The 27098-nt window shown below is 42.4% G+C and overlaps 1 long non-coding RNA gene across 1 annotated transcript; it reads right to left on the minus strand.

Annotated features, from left to right (window-relative positions):
• LOC139623202 (uncharacterized) lies at positions 1 to 26404 on the minus strand. Its single transcript, XR_011691447.1, has 3 exons — positions 25390 to 26404; positions 6927 to 7136; positions 1 to 6720 (listed from the first exon to the last, which is right to left on the minus strand). It is a non-coding gene; the product is annotated as an uncharacterized lncRNA (long non-coding RNA).
• Positions 26405 to 27098: the final 694 nt, after the last annotated feature.

Consider the following 27098-nt stretch of genomic DNA (forward strand, 5'->3'; position numbering starts at 1 on the left):
TTAACCATTCATAGCAACAAAATGCATAATTGAAACTACTGTAAATGTTGATGCAGGATGAGATGGAGGGAGATAAATCTCTGAGAGAAGGCAGCAGACTGAAGGAGTGCCTAACGTTCATATGTTCTGTGAGAAAGGTCATGGACATAGTTGACTGAAGGGTGTATGAAACATGTGACTGAACACTACTATTCAAATACCACAACGCTCCATTATACCTGTCTGTCAGGCATGCAGGTACAGTGTGTGTGGTAATGTAAATGTAAGTGTACTGTATGGACTATAATTGGATGGTTTTGTGGACCCGTTCTCTTGATTAAAACTGCTGAGAACTGATATTCAAAACTTAAAATACACTCCCACTTTTGGGTACAGCTATGCATATCTAATGTAATGCAGTCCAGCACAACTGCAAACAATGAGCTCAATAATAAACATATAGTTACATTTGTAAAATTGAATTGTCTTTGTAAAGGTAGAGTTGGCTGAGCTGTTGTATTAATCTGCATTAGACTTTACAGGTGGATCTAATAAACCAGCCACTGAGTGTATCTCCAGCTCTATGACCAAAACATCCCAGTATTTTTGTATTGTTTAAAGTTTAGTATTACTCATAGTACAGTAAAAATATAATCAAAAACAAGCTATAAGATGTAAACAGCAGTGACTGTTAAACCACTTCAGCAAAGCATCTCTAACACTAATAAAATGCATGTAAATCAGCAGTGGTTGTGTCTTGGGAGGTTGGGGGTCTGGAGTTGTGGGAGTATCTGTTTCCACACACAAACCACTCAGCCTGGTCTAATCCCCATGTCGCCTCTCCCCTCAGCAGCAATTCCAGCCCTGTCCTCTGGTTAGGGCACAGGGCTGACCCCAGGGGTCAGGGGTCAGGGCAGCTCCTTGGTGTCGGACAATAGCCAAAGCGCCACCTGGAGTAAATCAGCTGCCGGCTCATGCGATTGCCCATGACAGCCACCATTACTGAGGCCAAATAAACAAGGAGGAGGCAAGGGATTGTGGGTAAATCTCAGGGAAGATCTGTGCACACATATACACACACATTCACCATTTCTGTCTGTGCTGAATGTCCAGAGGGCCACAACTCACTGTTGCCCCCGTGTCACCCCCAACTCACCTCCCTCTAACCCCCAACCCCGTGTGTGTGATTAACTGTTGGAAGTGGAGAAGGTGAAGGGTCTGGAGAGAACGAGTGGATCATGGGGGGGTTAAACCTGAGGTGTGTGTGTGCATTTGTGTGTGTGTGTGTGTGTGTGTGTGTGGTTGGGGGGTTTCATTGAAGGGGAAGCTTTGTTTTTGGACTCCTATTTCATAGAGCAGACTTGTTGTTTGTTGGTTCAAATCCACTCCATGTGTTGATGTGAGACAGAGATGGAGCCTGAGCTGGAAATAGTCTTTCTGTCCTTCTCTCTGCAGGTTTGGACGAATGAATGAATGGATGGATAAATATGGATGTATGAACAGTGGATGTCTTCAATCCACATACAGTATCTTTTCATATATGCTAGATTTTATTACCTTCAAGTCTTTCCTGTCACAGGGTCATCAGAGTAGTTGATGTTTCTGTTGTGCACATATTCTGGTTTGGGTGAAACAAAGCTATTGAAACTGTTTAAAAAAACAAAATGAAGAAATGATTTGAATCTTTATATACAGACCTCATGATGTTTTCTTTGTTTTATTTAGATCCTTATTAGCTTTTGCATAGCAGCAGCTGTTCTTCCCGGGGTCCTCAAGGTTTGCATGGTGACAAAACAATAAAACACATGCACACTACTCAGCACAATACACAACATAACACATTGTAATGCACATAACAATATCAGGCTCCAACTGAATCATTCATTATCTAACATAACCTCATTAATTACTAAAGTTTCTTCTACAGTAATGCTCTTCTTTTTAATTTTTTAAAACCTTATATATTATTTTGTTGTATAATGTGATTTCCTGCTTTTCTCTGTAGGTTACTGTACATCGAATTGATATTGTTATGGATTTTGGCAAAGTAAAGCAACTTTCAGCAGCATTCCTTGTTGAGTAATTGTGTATGAATGGTTCATTTACTGTATATACACATATCAGAGAGTATTATAAAGTTGAGTGAAGTGTGATTTATGGTCTTTGGGCCGTATGTTTTCACCAGTTGTAAGTATTTACTGATTCCACTGTTTCCTTTGTCCAAATGAAAGCGGGAAAACTGTGATTTATTGTTCTTTAATTTGAGACTTCAATGCAATAAAACTAAGCTAGAAAGTTTGAGGGTAGTAGAGTAGAGAGTTTATTTCCACTGCGTGTTTGGATGTTTGAATGGCTTTGCCTCGGTGGTGGAGGCTGAGGGGGCTGAGGGTAGGGGGGTTAGCATAACTCTGTTTTGGATACCAGAGACCCAGTGATAACCACAGTGGTCTCTCTGGCTCCAGCTGAACCCCATGATAGTTGGTCAGCATCGGCCACCGCTGGGCTACAGCTATGTTCTGTGCTCTGTGTGAAGATATTCAGCTCAGTTTATTGCACTGCGAGCCTCAGTCTATAAGGGAAAACTGGGGGAATCAGCGGAGGCTGAGGCTGTGGGTGAGACAGTAAACATAAAGCAGAGTTGGGGGAAAGAGAGATTTGATATGTGTTATTGACTTTTGAATTATTTGCTTAAATACACGTTGTCGATTTTGGACGTCTTTCATATGATTATTATGAAGCAGATACTGGTGGAAAAAAATCAGAGGATGTTAGAGATTGCAGGGTTGGGTGCTCTCTGGGTAAAATAGCAATCATGTGGTGAAAAAACAGATATCTAAGGCACTTTAGAAATGTGTTAAAATCTTTTTTTAAAACATTTTTTTTGGCATTTTGCCTTTATGTGATAGTGACAGTGTCAACACAGACAGGAAATGAGGGGAGTAAGAGAGGGATAAGACAAGCACAAAAGGTCATCAGGATGCCCCAGCAACATCAACTTTGTCTTTATTTTGCTTTGATTGGCCAAGTATAACAGATACTGGTGAGTATGACCGGTTATACACAGAGGCTGTATTTGAAATTGTAATTCACAGTTGCGTGGTTTTTAACAGTGCATCAGGTTAGAGGCCTACGGTGGCCCTGAGAGCTCAATGCGCTGCAACTTAGAAAGACATGCAAATAGACAAAACAAAGCAAATGCAGAAAACATCTTCACGTGCTGCAAATACAACAGAGTCAAATAAGTGTTTCCAGGGGACACAAAAAAGTGATGAACCAGGCTGGGACGCACTTGTTGTTCAATGCTTTGTGACTTTTGAAGTTAAAACCACTGAACAACATGTGTTTATGGATGTATTTACATGTATTATAATACATCCATGAAAGTGCATCCCATCCGGGTTCATCACTTTTTAGTGTCCCCTGGAAACACTCCCGTTGTGCAGTGAGTATTTGCCGCACGTGTTGGCAAATTAATGATGTTTGCTGAATTTACTTGTGTTTTGTCTTTTTCCCTTTTTGTTTCTTAAGTTGCAGTGTGTTGAGCTTTTTATGGACAGAAAATCAAAAATACAAAGTAGTAGCTAAAACTAAGATGTTTTTCTCTTGAATGAAGTGGAGTAGTCGTATAAAACTAGCATCACATGGAAAGTACAGTAAAGAGTCTCACCAATAAAGTAACTGTTCTGGAAAATAAGTGGAAGCAGAAACCAAAATAATTTCTATTTCTTGTGTTTATTTATCTTTAAATATGTGTATTTGTACGAGAATTATACGCATCTTTGTGCCTCCATATGTCAGTATTTATCTGTGTGAAAGAGTGTATTTGTTTTCCTAACTGTCTCCATGTCTGTGTGGATCTGCAGCTTTGTATGTCAATACCACAGTTTTATTTGTCTCATGCAGCAGAAGGATGGAGGGATAAGGGGGTGGTTGGTGGTTGATGGATGTTAGTGGCGGAGAATCCACTGGGGCTGTTCGGTGGATGATGGTCAGAGGTTTCAGCAGACCACCCCCACCCCCCCATCTTTTCCCAGCTCTCAGCCACCCTGTCATTAGGGTGACAGTCAGGTCCTGTTTAGCCCCAATTGGCCATGCTAATAACAGTTTTAATAACCCGGGCCCATGTAATATTTCACTGCTGTTTGGACCTCGATGTCACGCTAAGAGCCCAGCGATGGAAAAACAGCTTCACTGCCGCAAGGATGGAATGACTGGGTGAGCTCTGTCTGGGGTGTGTGTGTGTGTGTGTGTGTGTGCATGTGGTGTATCCATGTTTTAGTATATGACAGACTGACCATAGTATAAATTCTACTCTGAATTTCAGCTTAGATTTGTTTGTCCTTGTGTTTGCATGTATATACCTCCACACAGATGAATGTCTGTTTCAACTCAACTCAACAAGATTTGTGTGCATGTATGTGTGCACAGTGTGCACACCTGTTTCTGAGTCTGTTTGTGCAATAGATTAACTCACTGACTGCATGTTAATCTTTTACTGTGTGTAATGTGCATGTTGTATAAGGTTTTTCTTGTTTCGACAGCGAAGCAGGGAGCAGTCAGGGCAGCTGTTGTGCTGCTGTAAACACAAACATGTACATTACTGCGCTTACATGCTCAGGCCCATTCATGACTGTCATCAGGTTGCATCAGAGAAAGGTGAGACTTACACTTCAACTGCAGCTGCAACATGCCTCCTCACACATGGAGGAATTTTTATGACTTATGACAGCAGACTCTGATTGGATATAAAAAAAAATGGCTTCAAATTCCCGAAGTATTGCAAATATGTTTTCAGATTCACTTGAGCCGAGAAAGTCAAAATGATGAATGTGAGTTTGTAACTTGAACTTTCAGAAATTCAAAATATTCTGAAAGTTGAAGTTAAAGGAGCTATTTGAAAGTTTTGCTACTGCTCTATAGCCAGCATTAGCATCAGCAGCTGTCTACTTGCCAATCTAGAAGAAACCTAGCAAGTTCAGCCTCAAAGTTCATTCTTTGACTTGCCCATATGCAAATGTAATATATGCACTTCATTTCCACATGTGACACATGTGTACATATTAAATAAAAGCACTTATGTAAAAATGATATATAAAACCTATTAGAAATTGGAATTATTTCATATATTGACATATATGTCTAGCCCATATAAATATGTATGTTTTTGTATGTATGCTTATATTGTAGACATATGTTACGTGAATATATATCCATCCCAAGGCAGTCTAACAAATGTCTTGTATGCATTTCCATCACTGAGTATTTGCTAAGATGAATCATACATTTTTACACATATGTTTGCTTGATAGCAGTCTTCTGCATTCTTTATGACTTAGTTGTCATCTGCAGTTTAGACCAATTACATGAAATCACTAACAGGAATGTGTTTCGCTTCACCTACATGTTTGTGCACATGCATGAGAAAGAAACAGAGAGATGTCATAAAAAATCCCACTCCATTGTGTTACTCATGGTCAGAATCTCCACAGGGTACCTTTAACCATGGTTTATTGTCCATAACCACTTTTCCCTAACATAATGTAGATACCATGCTTCTTTCTTTTTCTGTTGAAAACATCATTTAAGAGAAAAACTTGGTGTTGAATATTAAAAACGTCACCAAACAATCTGGGGGTTTTGTAGACTCACCCAATGTAAATATTTAATCTGGCGATAGCTTTGCTATATCTTGTGATGTATAGCCCACTTAAAGAGTTATTAGATTCTGTGGGCTCTGGCAGGCCCTGAAGCTGTAAGAAAGTGCACTGTCCAGGTTCTTTGTAAAAATGCTTTTTAAATTCAGCTGAAACATAAGGTTGCAGCAATCTCAGTAAGCCAAAGTGACTAACTTCACCCTTGCAGTCACGTGTAAGTTGATTGTAGATGTTGTGGCAACAAATCCCAACACAACTACCAGGAGACATCAGTGCACAGCAACAAGACTATCTGTCCAGGGAAACAAAAAAAGAGGGATTTCATTTTAAACCTGTTGATTTGACCAACTCAGTGTGCTGAAGCACCTCATATTAGCTACAGCTAAACTTCTGAATGTGTTTTTACACAGAATACAGACTGGATTTTATCTCCCAACTCTTAGATATGTATAGTCTTATAAATAGCCTATATATAGCCCTTCTATGAAGGTACAGTTTCACTTCATCATTAGTATGGACAGAGGGAATGATATAGTGACCCAGAACTTAACATACATATGGCATATTAAAGTTGCATTAATACTGGAAAAAATCTGATCTGAAATCCTATCCTCTAGGAAGTATTATAAAATATTGAATTATTGTGAGAAGTCCATAGTTTCCAATCAGCCGCTCATTCTATTTGAATGGAAAATGCTGAGATGGAAACCCGACTACAGACTCCTCTAGCTGCTTCAGCTCCTTCCACCCATGGTTTTGCCAAAGAGGCAAAGAGCGAGACAGTCTGTGAGAGCAGAGTGAAACCCAATTCTCTGGCAGCCCCTCACCTTCGGTCAATGCTGTGAAAGATAAAGACTCATGGGGAAAATGGGCCTGGGAATCAAGCTAGCATTGGCTTTTATTAGGCAGCCCACATCACAGAGGGGACCTTGAGCAGGTCTTAGCCCACTGGGGAGGGCTGGAGACAGAGGCCCGTGGAGAGTCGGGCCGGCGGCAGCAGGGGGAGCATCAGGGATGAACCAGGGAGCTCTTTCATTCGCTGCCAGCCTGCAGATTGCTTCCAACTGGACCCACAGACAAAACACAACTCCAAAAGAAAAGAAGAGAGAAGACAAACAGTTACCCAGAGGAACCTGTCAACAAATCACGCAATATCAACAATAAACATATGGTCTTAAAGGATCATGCTTGCAGGCTTTAGCCTATTAGAACTCAAATATGTAGCTAAACCACGTCATGAGTTTTAAATTAAATATAATAAATCTAAATGGATGTTTTTTTTATTATCATTACCATTTCAAGCAGCCATCGGTTTTCATTCATTCCTCTCCAGGACATCTGTTAGCAGACTCTTGAAACTTATTTGAGTTGTGTAATCCATCACAGTGAACATCAGGTCTGCACTGGTCTTTGTCAAAGTTGACAAATGCTGCAGAGACTTTTCGAATCAATCCTCTCTTGATCAGCAGACTGACACAGTGAAAGTGTCACCTGGACAAAAACCTTTGTACATGACAGTTTAAACAGTTTCAACAATCTAATAATTGCTTTTCATGCTGTACAGAAAAATACATTTAGTATTTCACTTCCATAACGGTGGATGTCAGATTAAAAACAGAACAATCAATATTGAAGTCGCAATATCCTAATATGGTCACACAACAAAAACCCTGGAGCTTACATTTCTACAATGGCCCCGAGAGCTCGATGCACTGCAAAGCAAATTCAGAGAACATCTTCATCAATTTGTCAACACATGTGCTGCAAATACAACACAGCCAAACACAAACGCACTGCCAATACAACACAACAGAGGTGCGTGGAAAAAAGTGATGAACCCAGCTTGGACGCACTTACATGGAGAATGTATTATAATAAATTTATTAAAATACATCCATGCACACTTGTTGTTCAATGCTTTTAGCTTCAGAAATCGCAAGGAACTCCATCACTTCATCACAGGTTCATCACTTTTTTGTGTCCCCTGGAAACACCTCCTCTATGTTGTGTGTATTTGCTGCACATTTCCCATACTGAAACATTAGACCCTCATTAGACCGCCCCTACCTGATAAACACACTTTTTCAACTTTAGAGCAGATTCATTAATGTATGACCAGCACCCAACCTGTGCCTGTCAGGGTCAGGCTCCTGCACCTGGTCCACTGTCGGACTCATGACGTACTAATATGGTTAATACATCAGTGAAGGCCTTTCTGAGAGTTACTCTGATTTTTTTCACCCATACTGGTGATATTTCTAATGTGACATTCATAGATCACCTCGCACTTTGTTTACCATTGTGGTGTTAAAAAACTGTATCATCACGCCCTTCATTAAACACGCAGCCAAACAAAGCGTTTAAAAGCTTAGTCGTCCATAGAGGGTTTCTAGAGCTGGTGGCCATGGGTCATGAATCAGTCGCCTCTCTGTAGAGTCTTTTGAAGAGAACATGAGCAATTTATGGAGGCTTGCATAACAGAACCCAACACTCTGTTAAAAAGCAGCCTGGACGGCTCTTTAAGGATTTGGTGGGTAAGCAGTGTAAGAACCGGAGCTGAATCAATTAGCCCTAGTGTGTGATTTATGGGTGGGGTGACTGACTGAGCCTGCCTTTTCTCTGTGGAAACACACACACACACGCACACACACCTGTCACAGACAGTAGAGGGGATATAAGCCTGAAGCCAGAGCTCACCAAATTAACTATGCCATCACACTCAGACATTAATCAATGCCTGACACACATCTGCATACACACACAAGAACGTGCACAAGTGCATCCATGCACGCTCAGCATCTCTGTGAGTTCATTTCATTTACTGACTCCGAGATAAATGGCACTCTCCTGATACTGTGAAGCTGCAGGATCCATTATGCAACGCAACATCAGTGGCCAAGTGTTCACCTTCAGTGTGTCCGCTAATACAGCTGGTGTTCTCGGCTCTGTTACTAACCAGCAGACGGGGGTTCGTTTTTAGATCCACCCTCTGGTATGTGCAGTGTTTTCCACTCTCCATGTGCTGTAGATTAGTCTCTTTGTTCTCTGCGCTGCTGCCATAACACTCGCTCATTAATCACACTCTTACAGTAGTCCACTACTCCACCGTTCCTCCCTCCATGGCTGCCAGTTATTCCCAGGGTGTGAACTCTCTCTCTGCTAAAACCGCGGCGTTACCCAGCCAGCAGACAGGAGAGAAAGTGGGTCAACAGAAACCACACTGGAACCACCTGAAAGCAGCAGGAATGCAGGACCACCTCCTGCTCCACTGACTGTATGGGTGTCTGTTAGGACTCACACTACTGTATGTCAGCCTCAGTAAGAACAGATTTGACTTTTCATTGTTTAAACAGAAGCCAGGGCAGAATTTATTTGTCAGGACTACATAAGAACAACCTTTAGCTTAAGTTTCCTCTATGTGAAGGTTTACTGAGCTACGTTCAATACAAAATCATAGTTAGCAAATAACTTACTAAAAGGACTTTGAAGACAAATGACATTAGGCTTCATGCAAGAACATTTTCATATTCCTGCCCTAAAATTCTCTTTTTTTCAATGAGGTTTGTTCATATGACGACTCCGGGTCGGATCCACCAAACTCTCTGCACAAACTTGTATTAAATCACTGCTTTCAGACTGACAAGCACCACCTATTGCACATTCATTAGACTTGATCATTAGCATAACCAACGCTTCCTGTTCCACTTTGCTTGTGGAAAAGTTTCATTCATAAACCTGTCATAGTGTTTTACTTCCACTCCATACTGGTATATCGTGTTGATGTGCTGTACATTGTTATGGCCAGAAAGACCACACCCAATAATTGAAACTCAGAGTACTTGAAATACTCGATTCATTTAATTGTGTGTACATCCCATACACTGAGTGCATCTGTCATCAGAACAGCAGCGTGGAGTGACAGACTAAGGCAACATGAAGTTAGATGCAGAAGAGAGAGAGAGAGAGAGAGACAGAGAGAGAGAGACTCTCACAACAGGTCTGTGCCATTTGGTCAAAGCCACAACTTCTCTTGAGTCGCTTGTTTGTGCCACTTAAGAACAAATCTGTTCGTACAACTGGTTCTTGCTCGAGGCCAGAACCGCTCGGCTGGGTGGTTATATATATTATACCAAGCCCTCAGGAATGGCACTAGGCTGCACTCCACTTGGAAGTACAGGATCAACTGATGCCTACTGAGCCAAAATGACTAAAATGAATTCATTTTCTTAGCATCACAAACCTAAAATGATTCTTACTACTGTCAGAATTTGATCCAGTAATATTTGGAAAGTCTGTTACAGCTGTATCATGAAATCATTCAATCCTGTATCAATCTCATCCACGTCTGCAGGGAACCAACAGGAGGTCAGCTGGTCTAACCAGAGGAAGTGTACAAGGTGTATGTTCTTACCTGGCTCGACTGGAGAAGGACTGTCCTGCACATGCTCTGGACCCAAGAACACCTAAGCGAGTAACACCTAACATTTCAAACTGCAGTGTTTCTTTTAAAAGCATCTGCTTGTGGTTTATATCAGTCTATTAAACTTCCACAATTATGTCTTTTCAGTCATGAAACAACATAGTCTACAGTCGCACCAGCTCTGCATGGACTAGGCAGGTTTCTTTCTATTCCACCTCCTGCCAAAACAAGTTTTAAAGACAATAAAAAACAAAAAAGCAAATTGTAATTACTATAAGCAGAAACAGAGACATACAACTTTCCCTGGTGTCAAAAACACTGGGACAATTAATTACTACCCGTTGCACTATTTTGTACTGAGTGATGCAGCATCAAAGGGCCAGAAAGTAAAAGTCATCACTTATAATAATGTCGTGTTTGCTCTGTGAATAAACCTATAATCTCGTCCTCATAATAATATATTTTTAGATTGCTTAATTCTTTGCTCCACATAAATCACTGTTAAAGCAAACCCAATGGTGGTGAGCGAGGGGCCCTGGTGCTGCACTTTCATATTGGACCTTTCAGAGGCGACTCTGAGCCGTTTGACTGTTTATGTCACTGTCCAACGATCTCTGGGTAAAATCCATCACAACTTTCAGACTTTAAATCAGAGCAGCATGCAACACAGGATTGAGTTTCTCTGTGCAGGAGGCCCCGGAGTCCGAGGCCCCGCTCACTGCCTTTGTTTCCAGCTTGCAGCCGTGCCCCCACTCAAATACACACACACACACACACACACACACACACACACACATACATACACATACACATACACACACACACTCTGTAAGGCCCCTTCCCAAAATATCTCTCACACACTACACTCTTGCCTTTCGTTCCACCTCCACCCCCTGCCTCTTTGTCTTCGCCTACCCCCCCCCCCCCCACTGGTGAATTAGCATTTTTCCACAGCTTTACTTTTGTCTTAGTTAACCCTCCTCACCACTACTGCCACCACCACACTGCTACCCCACCCCAACCCTCTCTATCCACTGGTATGTGGCCTGTCATTAATCTGCTGTGCAGCCCGAAATGACCCCCCAAAAACCAGTCCACAGGGGCCACTGCTTTGGAAAGGGGGTCTCTTCACTTCTCATTAAGAGCCAATAGCGGCCCCCATCCCAAACCCCAACTCCCCCTCCCTACTGCTAGCTCACTGTGTCGCACTAATCGCACACACTCATTAGCATGGCGCCCCCGTTTGGGTCCTGCCATGTATTATTGGGTCAGTCAGGGGGACGGACGCCTCTCTTTTTGTCCGAGCTGGCTTTTAGAGATGCAAAATATGATACCCATTCAGCCTCTTCACCTACCCACCACCTCTTCAGCCCCTCACCCCCCTGCACCAAACTCCCTGCTATGAAGCTGCGTCCCAAAACAGCCCAGCTCTCACCCCTCCCTCCCTCTCTCCACCACCAGCCCTGGTTGAAGGAAGTTTGCCCCTGATACAGTGACCCGTGCCAAGTCTGAGAGAGGACTGTGCCAGTCTGCAGACCCCCCGCCCATACACACACACACACACCTCCCCCCTGCACTCTCTGCTTCTCAGTCAGACGCGTTGATGAGACTTGAAGCCGTCCGAGCCTGGGCACACTGCACAAGTCACAAGGCTCTCAGCTGAGTCAGTCTCAGCCCTCAGTCTGCCACCCAGACTGTGGTGAACTCAGCCTAACACCTAACAAAGCCCATACAGCTTTACTGCACTGTGGTTTTCAAAGGTTTAACTTAACTCATGATGATCAACGAAGGATGAGGCATGGGAAAAACTTGCTAAGGGTTGTAGCACATGTGGAGACACACACTCAATATACTTGGGCACATACACACAGATGTGCGTCGATTCCAGTCAACAATAATCTAATATGATGTAACCAAAATATTATTTCATAATTAAATTCAATAACCGGTGCCAATGACGCCCTGGATTAAACTGTAAATCCCCTCATTTTATGGAAAGTGTTGTGTGACAGCTCAGGCCTGTAAATTACATTTAACACACTAGTCATTCACATTGTCAGATAGTAACACACAGACAGACACACACTGGCCCTCAAGTGTGCAGACACTCTGACTTTGACTTAATAACATAAAGTATTTATGTTGCAGGCCATGTTTTTTTATCCAGCTCTTTGTCATGCATTATCATCTTAGATAATCTCACTTTGATAGATTATTATGTTTATTGAATTTTAGTCTGATTGTGAATGTAATACATGCACTTTAATGCTCAGCAAACACCTATTCAAGTAAATAATCATATTTGATCAGTAATAAATATGTATGTCTGTAGGGATAATTCTGTTTTAGTACAACTTGAAGATTTTGCCTTATTCCTTTTGGTTATAATAACATTGTAATCAGTGGTAACAGCAACAACAACACCATTACAACAGGGTCCAACAAAAACAAGAGGGATCAGATGATCATACATGTTGTTTAGAGGCCAAATGTTTCTGCCAGATTTCAGGCAGAACTTACCTACAAAAGGAGTCGGGTCTCTGGTTACATGATGAATATAAGTCCAATATTCACTCTCTTTTTAGCTCTGGTCTCCACCAACTCCTGAAGGAAATATCTGGCTCTCAAGCTGCTTAACACTCAACTATATTCACCAGCTAGTCGCTAGTCGGAACTTTTTCACATAAAGCGACATTGATAGGAGCAGTGAGACTGAATCAAGCCAAAAAAGCTGTCTGATGTAAAACCAGTGAGACGTTCAAAACCTCTGTAGAGCTGAAGAGCCCAGCAGAGCCGGACAACAATTCTCTGTGGATTTGTCACAATGAACAAGCCCTTTCACCTTACATATAGTCATTTGATCCATTGTTAATATAAAATATGATGATTGTAGCAGCTTTAAGTAAAAATATATGAACATTATCAGCAAAATTTACTCTTGTAGCTGTCAAGTTGGTGCTTGATAGTGTTTGAAATTCTATTCTATACTAATATACTCAAATATTATAAGCTGATGTTTTGTATGTGAAATCTGAATCTGCAATATATAACTGTCAATCTCAGCCTGATTCTGTATTTATTTTATCTTTTAAAAAGACTTTTTAAAGTTATATAATGTCTAATGATACATACTGTACTTACACATTTTACTTATATTTTAATATATGTTAATGTACTAACACCTCTCCCACCACATCATACCTCAATGCACTTGGGCTTGTCATCCACAAAAAGACCCCCCAAAGTCCCTCCTAATGGAAACACTGGATCCCAGAAAACACTGTCAAACTGCTCATTGATATCCGGCCTCTTCATCATGCATGTTTTTTCTTTGGGTGTCAGAGAGACTTATTGTCCGTGCCCCCACAACTCTTGAAAACCACTCGCCCTCCCACCCTTGTGCCCAGATCTGACATGGCTGACCTTGGTGTCACCCCCCCCCCCCCCGCACCCTACCCTGCGACCCCTTCTCCAAGCTGTGGGGTTGACTGCTGCATTATGGGAAACAGGGTGAAAAAGAGAGAGAGAGAGAGAGAGAGGTGGGGTGAGTGTGTGTATACGTATGTGTGTGGGTGTGTGTGTGTGTGTGTGTATGGGGGGGGGGGGTCACATCCCCAATCAGTGATGTAAAACAGATCCATTGTCAGAGTGGCAGGGAAAAAAACCTGATTAATGCAACGGGGTGTTTGTTTGAGAGATGAAAGGGGAGAAAAGAGGGGAGGGAGGGGAGGGGAGCGAGAGAATGTAGAGAGAGAGAAGAATCAGGGCATGAGAAGGTTCTCGACGCATTCGAGAGTCTGTTCAATGTCCAGCGGAGGAGGTCTGGGGGAGAGATATTTCACAGCTGACAAGTGTGTGTGTGTGTGTGTGTGTGGTGTGTGTGTGTGTGTATGTGTGTGTATGTGTGTGTGTGTGTGTGTGTGTGTGTGTGTGTGTGTGTGTGCATGTCTGTGTGTGGAAATATGTTATGTAACCTCCTCTCTGGGGAAAAAGAAAGGCGAGGGTCAGACCAAGGGAGGAGAGGAGAAGAAGAGGAGAGGAGGAATGTCATGAGTGAGGAAAAAAGAAAAGAAAAACTTTCCTCTCAGTCTATTTTCTCAGTATGAGGTATGTATGAGTATGTATGACTTTCAGCAGCCGACCTCTCTCTGTTTCTCTGCCCTCACTCATTCATGTATCAACACAATTTCCTTCTCTCCTACTTACTCCATGCCTCTTATATAAACACCCCAACACATACTATTCCTATGTATAAATACATCTCCAGCCCTTAAATAAACACATTTATACTTTTTCTACTGCTGTCTTTTAGCCCTGGATTGAGTTGCACCAGCTATTTCTAAATTCTATACTAACTTATGTGCAAAGGTTGTAATAGGTGAGACCACGCCCTCAATTATGCATAAATTCAAGCCCTAATAAAAGAAAGAGTTACACAAAAATTCATACAATTGTCATAAAGGAGGAAATTATCTCTAAAGACCAAACCTGTGTTTTGCACCAGGCTGTAAACATGTTTATTTCTGCTGCAAAGTTGGGCATTTTAACATGGGAGTCTATGGAGATTGACTAACTTTCAGAGCCAGCCTCAAGCCATTTGAGGAACTGCAGTTGGACTGCAGTCGTTGGCAGTTCTGTGTTGGCGTCATTTGCCGTTTGGTTTCGACACAATGCTCAGGCAGCCAGGAAAAGTGTCCACAGGATAACAGGCTCACAAGCACTGAGTACTGACTGGTGCATGAACGAATCTGGCTCTCAAGCACGCCAGAGAGTATCCTTCAGCTTATGGGCTGCAGTGAATGAGTTTGCAGCATTGTTCAAGGTTGTGTAGGCTTTTATTTATATGGGTGTCAGTTAGTAACATAGAAAAGCTGCGTAGTACTCTACTCAGTAAAATAAATGCTTTCTAAGTTTGAAATGCAACCAACAGCAGGTCCCTAAACACATCAGTTCAGGCATAAAACTCATATCAACTCTCTGAATGTGACATGACAGCATTTGAAAAACAAACCATCGCCCAGCCTGGACCTCATAAATTGTCAGCACAGACTCATAACTTTCTCTGAAGCCCTTATGGTTGAATGTGATATACATGTGGACGTCAGTTTTACACATCCTGCCCAAACCGACTCATTCAGGTCTCTGCTTTGGAAACCCACTGTCTTTCTCACAGTGTTTCATTTGCCTTTAAGCAATTCTTTCATGATGTGAATGTGTCAAAGCCCCTATGAATAAATGAAATCAAACTCCCCGGGGGTCTTTGGGATGGGGGGGAGGTGGGGGTCTGTTGGCTACAGTTGGACCACAGGTTATTGTCCAAATCAAAATGTAGTTTTGTGTTGAGTAACTGCTCTTGGGCGGCGTCAGATTATTGAGGGATGTGTAATGTTATGTGTCATCCCCCAGGGTCGATCGAACAGTACAAAGTAATAATGAAACCAGATGATGTCATTTTGGTTTTATTATATAATCTTATGTAATTTGCCTTTTATTTAACCCATCTTCTATTTCATGCTTTTATTCTTGTGAATTATTTTGCCTGTTAAAATTTACTCCCATCTGTACAACGTTACCTTTAGTTCTTGTGTTATATAAAATGTGTTGTTGTGTACTAACTGCACTGTGGGCACTTTGAGGCCAAGTTGAGCGAGCAGAAATAGATGAAAGTGGAGCAATGGAGATTCGTTCAAAAGCCACCAAGATCTCCAATCCCCTGGTAAAAAGTGGAAGGAGGGAGAGAAGTAGAATGAAAACAACTTTGAGGACATTTCCTTTCTTTACTCTTCTCTTTAAGTCCTGCAACGCTCAAGTGTAATTTCGGGGGGGGGGGGGGGGGGGTAATCAGCAGGAGCTGTAATGGCTCTCAACTTGGCTTCATTAAAAGAGCCAGCGGAGACGAGAGAAGGGTTGGAGGGATAAAGGGGAGGAGCAGCTGGCTCCCCTAAGCCCCATCAGTGTGTTTATGCTGTAACAGGGGGAAGGAGGGGAGCTTAGTGTGTGTGTGTGTGTATTTTTTCTGACTCAGAGCCGTGCTCTGCGGCCCATAATTAATGGTCCCTGATGGAGGTGGGGCCGGACAATAGGAGCCTTTCAGCAGGGCCATGGGGCCCCAGTCCCGGACCCGTCCTGGCCCGTCCTGCAGGCACATTGTTGCCCTGCTGTAACTTCTGCCAGCTGGGCCGAGAGGGAAGCTTCAACATAGCGGGGGCCAGAGACACTACGGCCCAGGATCCTGTTTCTTTGTGTGTGTGTGTGTGTGTGTGTGCGTGTGTGTGCGTGTGTGTGCGTGCGTGCAGTGATGCTTCTCACAAAATTGGATTACAGAACTAAAAACACATGAGTAGAAAAGAGTGGAGACACAGCAAGAGACCAAAGAGTCAGCAAGAAGATGTAGGACACATAGATATACACACATACACTGGCTCCTCATTATATTACAGTGTCTTTGAGTGACAACTAAATGCTTTTTAATTATCCAACAATCTTGCTGTAGATAATGCATAAACACACTCTCTAAACATCCAAAGAGGAAGTTCTTCAGACAACAGAAAAAAGACGATTGAATAAAGATTTTTGTTTCTGGTGAAACAACGATTATGAAGTGAGACTGTTTATTTCTCTGCTCGTAAGGTTTTCAAATTAACTGGAAGTTTTTCTGTGCTTTTTTTTTCCGGAAAACTTTTTGCCGCACACTAGGGGGCGGTGTTCCTACAAGTAAAAAGAGTAGCAGCTCCACCGCCGCCGCCACCACCACCCATCACCCTGCATGAGTCAGTCTGGCTCTCTGCTCTGTCACTGCAGACCAGCAGCCAGGGCCTGACAGAAAGGCATCTACCCCTGACTTGTCTGTAGTAGCCGTTCTAATGACGTCCTGTTATATAACTCCACTGTCTGTTATGATTTGATTTCTTTATTCTAATTGTGATCACTGTGTCCTCAGCTTGCACTGGAATCAATTGCAAAAACAACAAAGTACAACCAAACTCATTTGACATCTTTAGCCCTAACCTTTCATTCACTGCAATTGTGGTTCTTTGTATGGCTGCATGCATGGAAACATGGATGTGCTTGTGTGAGTCTGTGTATGCACGCAAGTGTACATTTAATCCTGTGCAAGCATGTCTATGCATGCCTTGTGTAATAATAACCCCATTCACTATGGCCCACCTATATTTAGAATTACCAAGTTATGACATCCATACCAGTCTGTTCTCACACCCTCTGCTCTCCACATCAAATGCCATGGATGCAGGTCTGGTGCTGCAAGAGCATGACATTTTGTATGTCAAGTCATTTCATGTCATGTTTAAGTATGTCAAGTCATGTGACATTGGCATGATGTTACATTATATTACAGGATATCAGTTCATGTTGTTATGTATGTCCTCTTCCATAACAGCCATAAATTTGGATGCAGCGGATGTGAGTTACCTAGGATGACAGGGGGGACAGGTTAGGACCTGGAGCCCCTTAATCTGCCGTGTGGAAGCCTTAATCCCATTACTGTGTGAGGGAGCAGGAGCCCCAGGACGCTGTAGCTGGCTGCCCACAGCCCAGCAACAAAGCTCATATCTGGCCTTTGAAGTGGGAGTTGACCTAAAGAGTCCTGGTCTCATCTGGTTTCCTGGAGGTGTGACAGTAGCTATAGACTGGCAGTTATCTCAGTGTAAGGATGGTGACATTTCTGCAGGGAACCCTTATTGAATCTGATCAGGGTGATAATATATATTTATAGATTCAGAATTTCCAAGGTCGGTGTAAACTCAAGCAGCTACAAAAGAAATTGTGGTTCACTGCGCACATGCATCTTATTAGGCCACTTAGTCTCCTTTGAGTTTTAAAATTGTGCTATTCTTGAGGCAATTAAAATCTGGCAGAGTAAAATGTTTCCATATTTTTCAAAGAAAATCTAATTAATTCAAGAATGCCACAAATCAAATGATATTATTATCATGCCACTGCAGCTGTCCACTTATTCCACAACCCTAGCCATTCAGTGGAAACAGTAAAAAGACATGTCGATTTATACATGAAGATTTAGCAGTTACAAGTCATTATCAGATTGAACATGACCTGTAGAAAACAGTGTTTTTCCATTAGGTGTGAGTTCAATCCGACAAAAATACTTTACTGTTTTTATAGGAAATAATAGTCATATCCTGGATTCAGCCCAGTGTATTGTTTGTTTCTGTTTCCACTTTTATTCACTCTGTAGCCACACTGGCATTTGAGCTTCCTGTCCCATGGTGCTGCTGTACGTGAAGCTGCGTTCTCTGTATTCTGTGCCACTTTAGCATTTGTTGTATTTCATGCCTTTAATATTTCTCATAACAGCAAAGAGTTGTTTTACTCACACAGGTAATGTAAATGAAAAGCTCATGTCTCCATTCTCTCGCCCCGATACAGTATATGTCTCTTGACTCTGAGTGTCACACTGAAGGTGTATTGGCATGCAGCAGCCTGTCAGTTTGTACTGAGCTGGGAGGTGTGTATGTGCAGAAGTGAAGTATGTGCGGCTACATGTCGGCCTTCTTATGTGTCCTTAATGTGAGTGTGTAAAAGCACACAAACCTGTTTATGTGAGATGTGGTGGCTGATGTGCAAAAGGGGAGGGCAGCCTTGTCTTATGCGCAACAGGTCTCAACTGGTCTGGGTCTAGGTGTTTGTGTGTGTGTGTGTGTGTGTGTGTGTGTGTGTGTGTGTGAGTGTGAGTGTGAGTGTGAGTCTGACTGGAGGCCTGTGCTGATGGCTCTGCAGCAGGTAGCAGCCTGTGAGGGAGTCTGTGGGTGCAGACTGATTTGTATTGTTTGCCCCAGACTGAGTTTACATTATTGAGGTGTCTATGTGTATGTATATACATATTTGTATTTGTGTATCAGTTTCAGTATGTACAGTACACTCAGTCATTTAGGGGTCAAGCAGGAGTCAAAGAGTGACATAATTTTCATTAAATCCCCAGTTCCTTTTCAGGCTGCACCCATAATCCTTTGCATGTCTCCAGATAATGGTATTACACTGGTGCGCGTGGATGTGTGTGGCTGGATGTATTTGAAAGTGCGGTTAAAGACCTGTGGCTGTGCCAAGCGCTCAGACGGATGCTAACTTTAGCGTAATGTGTACATGTGCCTCTCGTATATACAACCACAAACACACAGGCGGGGGCTTTTCTTTTGTTCTAGTCAAAGCAAAGCAGAGCTGAGGGATGAGAGGAGGATATATATATATATGTTTTATGACAGGAATGCCTAAATTGCAGTGAGGCTGTCTCTGCATCAGACAAGGTCATACGCTATGTTTACATAAGCATTTACATTTTTTTGTGGCCTCCTCTTCTCCATCTAGAGTCTTACATAATCAGCCAAGTAGGTCAGAGCTTCTTAACCAGCGCAAACCAAAAACGGGTTTCGGGAAACCCTGACAAGGTTGCAAAGAGGGTCAAGAGGTACTTTCAAGAGTTCAGTGACAGAAGAATTTCTGCTTTAAGTACTCAGTGTGTTAATGCTTCCATTCCTTTTTGTGTGTCTGTCTGACTGCAAACCTTCACCTGGTATACTCATTGTAGGATTCTCACATATTGCCATTATCTAGGTCACAATCTTGTGGCCAAATAAAACTTAAGGCCTCATGAGAAAGTACTTAAGAACCTCTGCTGTGGGTTGCTGACCTTGAAAATTCAGCTTATGCATGCATAGTTGGGACAGCTTGAATGTGTCAGTCGGAGCGCAGTGTGTGCGTGTGTGAGGTGTAACATTTGACATTTTGAGCAGGTACGGTGGCTGGTGCTCACATGCAGAGTTCAGCAAGAGAAACTGGGTGATTCTCAATGTCTTGCTCTTTGCATTTGTAAATGTCTGCATGAGTGTCCGTCCACGCGTCCTTTCTCAGACCCGTGCACACTCACATACAGCATGTGCTTGGTTCTAATTGTCTGTCCTGTCTGCCCACATTAGCAGCCTGTTGGTTCCACAGGCCTGATGTTTGTCCTGGGCCCCCGTTAGACCAAGCCCGGCCCAAGATGGGGGAAAGGATATGGGAGGGGGGCAACAAGGGAGGGTGAGCCATGTTGGTGAAAGTGTGTGTGTGTGTGTATGGGGAGGTCTTGCCATGGTGCCTGGCCCCTAATGGGATCAGAGGGGAGCAGCGGCATAAGGGGGATAAGGTCAAGCTGATGTGCTGCCAACTCTGGTTAACCACAAGTGGACCCAACTCCAGCAGGACAGGTGCTCTCTCACGCCATCGCTCCCACTCTCCCGTTACCCCACTTTCTCTTTCCGCCCACCCTCCTCCATCTCCAACTCATTTTCCTCTCATTTTATTGTCCTTTTCTCCTTATCCTTCCTCCCCCGTGCCAAACACCCCTCCTGTCTCCATGACGGAGCAACAATGCCGGCTGGAGCATCAATTCTCCAAGGTTAATTTCACTTACTTCAAATCAAACTGAAAACACATACTGTATCGAGCTGTTATTTTCTTACACTCAGGGCCTGGACATCTGCAGTCAAATCACAACAAAACTCCACCCCTGATCAGATCTTTGAAATTTCACATCAGTGCTTACATTCTGACTCAAAGTTGGTTTCCAGAAATCTAAGTTGGTTTCCAGAAACCTTCCAGAACTTTGAAAAAGTCTGTAAATCAGTCTTCTTATTCTCAGCATAGAAACATAAACCCCGTGTTATCTCCCCAACAGCAGGAACAAATCAACCATTGCATTGTCTCCTCTCAATCGTGTGTGTGTGTGTGTGTGTGTGTGTGTGTGTGTGTGTCTGTGTACCTTGTAGCCCCGGCCTTAGCCATGTGCATAAAGTTTATCTATAAACTTACTAAGTGTTTCATGAGATTACATAGATGCAATATGGGGCCTGCTCATGTGATGTCTACATAGCAACCTCAAAACACCACCTCTCTCTATCCCAGCCCACTAAAACATTTGGAGACGTTAGTGCAGCACTTTCTTAAGACTAGCCTCATGACCTTTAATCCACACACAAATCTAATCTGATCTGCAGAGCGAACAATTCAACTTTTGCAAAAATAGAGACGAGTATGCAGGCTGCATTAGAGCTGTCAGACAGTTTAAACTGCTGGTACATGTATGAATGAGGAGGAGTACATGGGAGCAGAAGCTGTCAGTCATCAGCGCACTAAATGACTTTTGGCTTTAACGCTCTTTTCAAGACCGACTTCTAGCGTAGACTTTCCCATGTCAGGCAGCAGAGTGATGTGGGATGATTGTGTAAGAGGATTCCTGACATGCATCTCTCTCTTTGAGTGTGTGTTTGTTTCCTGGAGTCTGTTAAGGTGCTTGTCAGTGCACGCATACAGCATTTGTCTGTGTGAGTCTGTGTGTGAATGCCTGCAGATACTTGTAGCACTCGGGTGTCTTGGCACACACCATTGCAAACACCATCACCCATCTTAATCTAAGCTTGGGCAGGAAAGATTAGCACAAGAGCAACTGCTCAACACAACATTTCAGTTCAGTGCTGCAGCATTTACTGTTGCATCAACATGAGAAGAAAGACGCAGAAGACAGAGGGAGGGATGGAGTGTGTTTGTATGCTGGGGAGGAAGCCACCGTGGTCAGATAAACAGCTTTTATCTGTGAGTGCGAGCGTACTGCAGGGCTGGCTGAGAAACCGCAGTGTACGTAAGAGAGCAGACAGGTACACGAACTGAGTGTGCTGATGTGAGGGAGATGAGAGGATATGATTAACACACCAGCTGGCTCATACACACAGTCCCATGCAATCAGACGTAGAGTACATATGATGAAAATATGCATAAAACCATGACTGCACACCTTGCAAAGTATGTCTCATAAATCTTTTGTCTATCACTCTAATGAGATAAGACAATGTGCTTGTACATGACAGTTATGTTTATGTGTCAATTTTTGTGCTACTATGCAAGTTTGCAAGCGTATGTGTGTGATCCTGTGTCTCTCCATCACTGCCTATTGTTTTTTGTTTTTTTGCATGCATCTTTGCTAACAGTACGCACCTTGTACGTGATGTTTTCTGCTGCTTTGCATTAATCCATGACTGCACAGTGTGAGTCTGTGTCATCTGCTGACAACTGTACGTCACTATTTGTGTTGTGGTCTCCACACTGATGCTATAAGTCACTGCTGTGTTGTATTGATGCTGTTATTCTCATTTCAAACATTCATTATGTCTTAATTTGCATACCTCCGCACTCACACTTGCTGTTTTGAGTGCATAAGTGCATTCGCGGTGACAAGTATGGTAACATGCAGTGCACTATAAGTACCTTTGATGGGCACCATCTTGGCTTTGTAGGGACGGAAAACCAACATATTTTCAAACAGTGACCAAGGAAGGAGGACACATCGTGGCACAGTGATGGCAGCCTAATTATGATGATTGTTGCCTGATTATGATGCGCTGATCATACAGCAGCAGTGTTTGATTTAGGACAACACCACCCTGTTGAAATCTACACACCACTCCAGTTAGTATACTGTGCAAACAGTGAACTACATGTGAGTGTGAAGTATCCAATTTGAGACACGGCAGCTATGTCCAGTGGTGTCATGTCTTTTTCCTTAAAGGAGCTAAATGCAAGTTTTGTTATTGCTACAAAACTAACGTTAGCATTAGCAGCAATTTAGTAACCAAAAGCTTCTGCATTGTTGTGTTTACAGTACAAGAGTTTATAACAAGTCCTCTGAGCAGCTACTTCTTTAGGGCAGACCGGACACTAGTGACCTGGTATCAGAAACTGACGTGACGCATACTAGCTTCAGTAGAAGAAAAGACATGAATGAAATAGAAGCAAAACATCAGTTAACATTGGCATTGCTTTCCACCACTTGAGACAGCCCTTAGTGAGTAAAAGCATGAAGTATGATGATGAACTCACAACATTTATTCTAGACAACAGCTGTTAATGATAACATTAGCTATGTAGCAATAACAAAACTCACATGTAGCACCAACACCTTTTCAACAAGGCAATTGATTATGTGTATATCCAAATTTAAACAGAACAAAACAGAAAGGCTGAGCTACAAACTGGGGGCATGGAGTTTCCAAGATGTGTGGAAAAGAATGGCTGTGAGCATCTCATGAAACATGCAAAAATGAATATTGCATTATGGGAACCAGTGTTTTTAGAGCATAACCCTTTTGTTATGCAGTACTCTTTAATGTATTAGATAAAGCACTTTGAATTGCTTTTGTGCGTGGATGTAACGCGTCATAACATTGCCTTTTCTCCTCCTGTACAGACTGAGGAAATTTTCGCTGAAAGTGTCCAGCACCAGCCATAATCATTGTGCATGGAAATATGGAGATGATTTTAGCCGGTGCATGTCAATAGCCGCAGTGTGCCTGCGTGTGAATCCCATCCACGTCACAGCTTCGTGCTTCGGAGCATCTCATCTGTACAGTCCATGAATGAGTCATCCCATCTTGACTCAGGATGGGAACAAGCTGTCCTCATTCACAACAATGTCTTACCTAACCATCCAACCAGGGGCCACGAAATACCAGAAGCACACAGGGAGTGTCCAATAGCAAGTGGTAATAGATCACGGCTGTGTTTTCTCAAGGGGCTAAGGGCAACGTGATGGGTGTTTGAGGTGGGGAAGCACATATGTGTTTCTCATTCATCTGTCTGGGCTCTGTTTGTCCACACTGAGCCAGCAGACTGGCTGATTGACAGCATGCACCCACACACTGGACATACACAGTCACACTGTATGATGTGTACATTCCCCATACACGCCCAGAGACACATCACGTACACATAGCCACCATGATCTTCATGTACACAAACACTTGTTTCAAGTGATCTCTCTGCCCCACATTTGCCAGTGCAGGTACAGGAAGTGTGCCTGCATTTGTAGTACTTTGGCAACAGTGTGGTTTTGTGTGTGGTGTAGCATCAGCACAATCTCTGCTCACATGTGTTTGCGTTGTGTTTGGGTGTTCACTCTGTTCTTTTCCATATCTCCTGTCAAGCAAACAGTACATATGCAACAGGGTATACTGCAGAAGCGTGTTTGTGAATGCTTTGTCAAGAACGTGTATCTTCTGTTCCACCACATCACTGACAATCCAGCATTTGTGTGTGCGTGCGTGTGTGTGTGTGTGTGATGTGGTTTCAACCATGCAGCATCATAGAGGTTTCCAGTCAATCTGCTCAGCAACCAGACTCACCAACAGATAGCGTTCTAGAGTGTGTTAGTGTTCTGATGTTATCGTAACCCATCTTCATCTCTTTCTATTTCCCTTTCTTGCTTTTTCTCTTTCCTTTTGAAAAAAATGAAATCACTATAATATTTGTTTCCAAAAGAATAAACAGACTTAGGGGAACATGTGATGGAGAGAACTTAATGTATTTCATGGTATTTGTCAGGTGTTTTGGAATCTCTATAATATTCCTACGTGGGTAGTTTCTTTCTAGCAGAAGAAGTTTAGCAGCATCATATCTATATATCTATAGTTCCTATATAATTTCCTATTATATTTCCAACTTTGTTCTTATTGGAAATAAGAGTTTAGGTATGATATTTTTAAATATAATACAGGAATATTTTAGCTCATTATTGTCAAGATGCAAGATGCATTGTCTTTTTTTTCTGTCTCTCTGTTTCTTTTTCCTCCCTCTGTTTCTTTTTCTGTCACCTTCATCTCTCTTTCTGTCACTACATCTATTATGCACAGAGCAGAGCATGCTGCACAGCCGCCACCGCTCCTGAGATCAGCGGAGCACCTTTGAAGAGGTTTCCTCCACTGATGCAGAGACGAATACCACAGGTGATTTGCACGAGCTGTGGGGTGACAGTGACTGGAGAGCACATGACTTACAGGCCTTTGTTACTTTTTTTTTTTCTTTTTTTTTTACAATGTTGGTACCCGTTTTTCACATAAACGCCCCATATTGCAGTAAACAGAGGTGATGACATGTGAGAAAACCACTAATATGAATATCTCCTACACAGTGCAAACATCCTGGATAGACTCCCTCGCTTACAGTAATTCATTATTTGGAGCAGCCGGTTGACTCAGTCATTAATGGGAAATCATTAGTTTTTCATATTAGTGTGTCTTGACTAGCATGTGCACTATGAGCTCAACTAATTGTTTCCAGAGGAATTCCACCCTGTCTTCACAGTAAATGCACTTCATTCTCTGCTGGAAAAAACTCTTTTCAAACAACTTAGGACTAAGTTGTGTTGTTGTTCTCCATCACATACTGGTTTCCTTGTGTGAAATGTCTCTGTACTAGGTAGTTTTATTTCGTATAGATTTGGATATCTATTATAAATTCAAAGTTTTAAGATAACAGATGGCAAAACTCACTTACTTGATGGAGTCAGGGTCTGATGAGAAGACTGATACCAGTAACTGTGTCCTAATTCAGGGGCTGGATCTCTCAGAGGCTGTATTTAAAGACTCGCTGACTGGGATGCTGCATTTCGAAGACTCCTTCAAATGCAGCCTTCTTTTCCTTGGCAACAAGGGCTCCGATGGGTGGATCCTACACGGCCCAACCTATCCCAAAATTCATTGCACAGTGGTAATGAATATAATATGGCAGCAAACAACACTGACAGACATCCCAAGGGTTACACTATTAAATTCAAGTATTGGTTTCAGCACAGTTCACCAGCTAATGGTACAGCTGTTTAAAAACCAAGGGCCTTAAAGCCTCAAGTTTTTGTTTAAAAAAAAGTGACACATTGTCAAGGTTGCTAGGCAACAGTAACTGCAGGCAGAGCTGGTGACGCAAAACCAGACCGTCTCATTTCGGTTCGGCCTTCGCAGTCACGACTATGAAGGCCGTGTCCTTCGAAGGATGCAGCCCCTGAACAGATGTTGTTCAGAGCGCACAACAACAGATGCAACTGATAATGTTAATGATGGCTGAACTCCAATCAGGTCCTGGTATTGAGCATGCTAGCCCATTAGCATCATTTACTGGCACATTTAAAGGGAACAGAGCGATCATTCATGTTATCGGTTACATGTTTACTTTTCCTGCTATAACAAGTTAAAGGAAGACATCACAAATCACAAAAACACTTTGGGATCATTACAGACAGGTATAGTGTTACATGATGATTATTTTTAAACAATATTGGTTAATGGAGTACATGTTATGGTAATATGTAGTATTTTTAGTATTAATATTTTTAATTTCCATTGTTGGAACTATTGAGGGCATAAATTTAGAGCACTACTCACGTTCAAATGAAACGACAGAAATGAGTGATTTTTGGGCACAGCTAAAGTGTTTTGTACATGAATCATAATTAATGTTGTTAGCTACATGCTAAATGATACAAATGATGATGATGCAAATATGTATATATGTGACATAACTTAACACCAAAGCTGATATCATTTGGCAAAATATGAATACAAATATCAAGAGTCCAACAAACAACAAACTAACAACCTATCCCAGAAAAGAATCACAGAACTTGATCCTGTGAACTAAGTGTTCTCACAAAGTGTGTGAACTGATCAACAGAACTAACTCACTGAAAGAAATGAGGCAACCAGGGAAAAAAAGTCTACTAATACAGCAGCTGTACTAGTTAGGATTACAGGAACTGTAGGTGGGTAGTTATTGTTAAACCAGTATTTTTACATAGGACAATTCAACAGTCACTTCCGGTTTCTCTCCAGAAAAGATCCATTATTGCACCCAGTGTGCTAGATTTTTACATCCCCACAGCCACCACCACCGTCCCAGTCCCACAATGGCCCCCTGAGCAGAGCGGGAGCCCTTTATGAACTTGGCAATCCTCTTTTTTTTATTATTGTTTTTTTTTTTTACAGTCTCCTAAATGAATAGGATAGGTAGAAAAAAGAGCTAAGGAGGGAGGGGAGAAAAGAAAAAGTGACACAACAAAAGAGGCGAGCAGGAGGTCCTGAGATCGAGGCTGGAAGAGGAGGAGGGGGTTCTCTTCTCTTTCCCTCCATCAAGGTTGTTTCCCCTCCCTCTGCCTTTGATGTGCAGCGGTATACCAAGAGTTTGTCAAGTGCACTGAATGGAAGAGTGTGTGT

Source organism: Trachinotus anak, unplaced genomic scaffold, assembly GCF_046630095.1.
Source record: "Trachinotus anak isolate AG129_WGS33_773 ecotype Australia unplaced genomic scaffold, CSIRO_AGI_Tana_v1 ptg000007l, whole genome shotgun sequence".
NCBI lineage: Eukaryota > Metazoa > Chordata > Actinopteri > Carangiformes > Carangidae > Trachinotus > Trachinotus anak.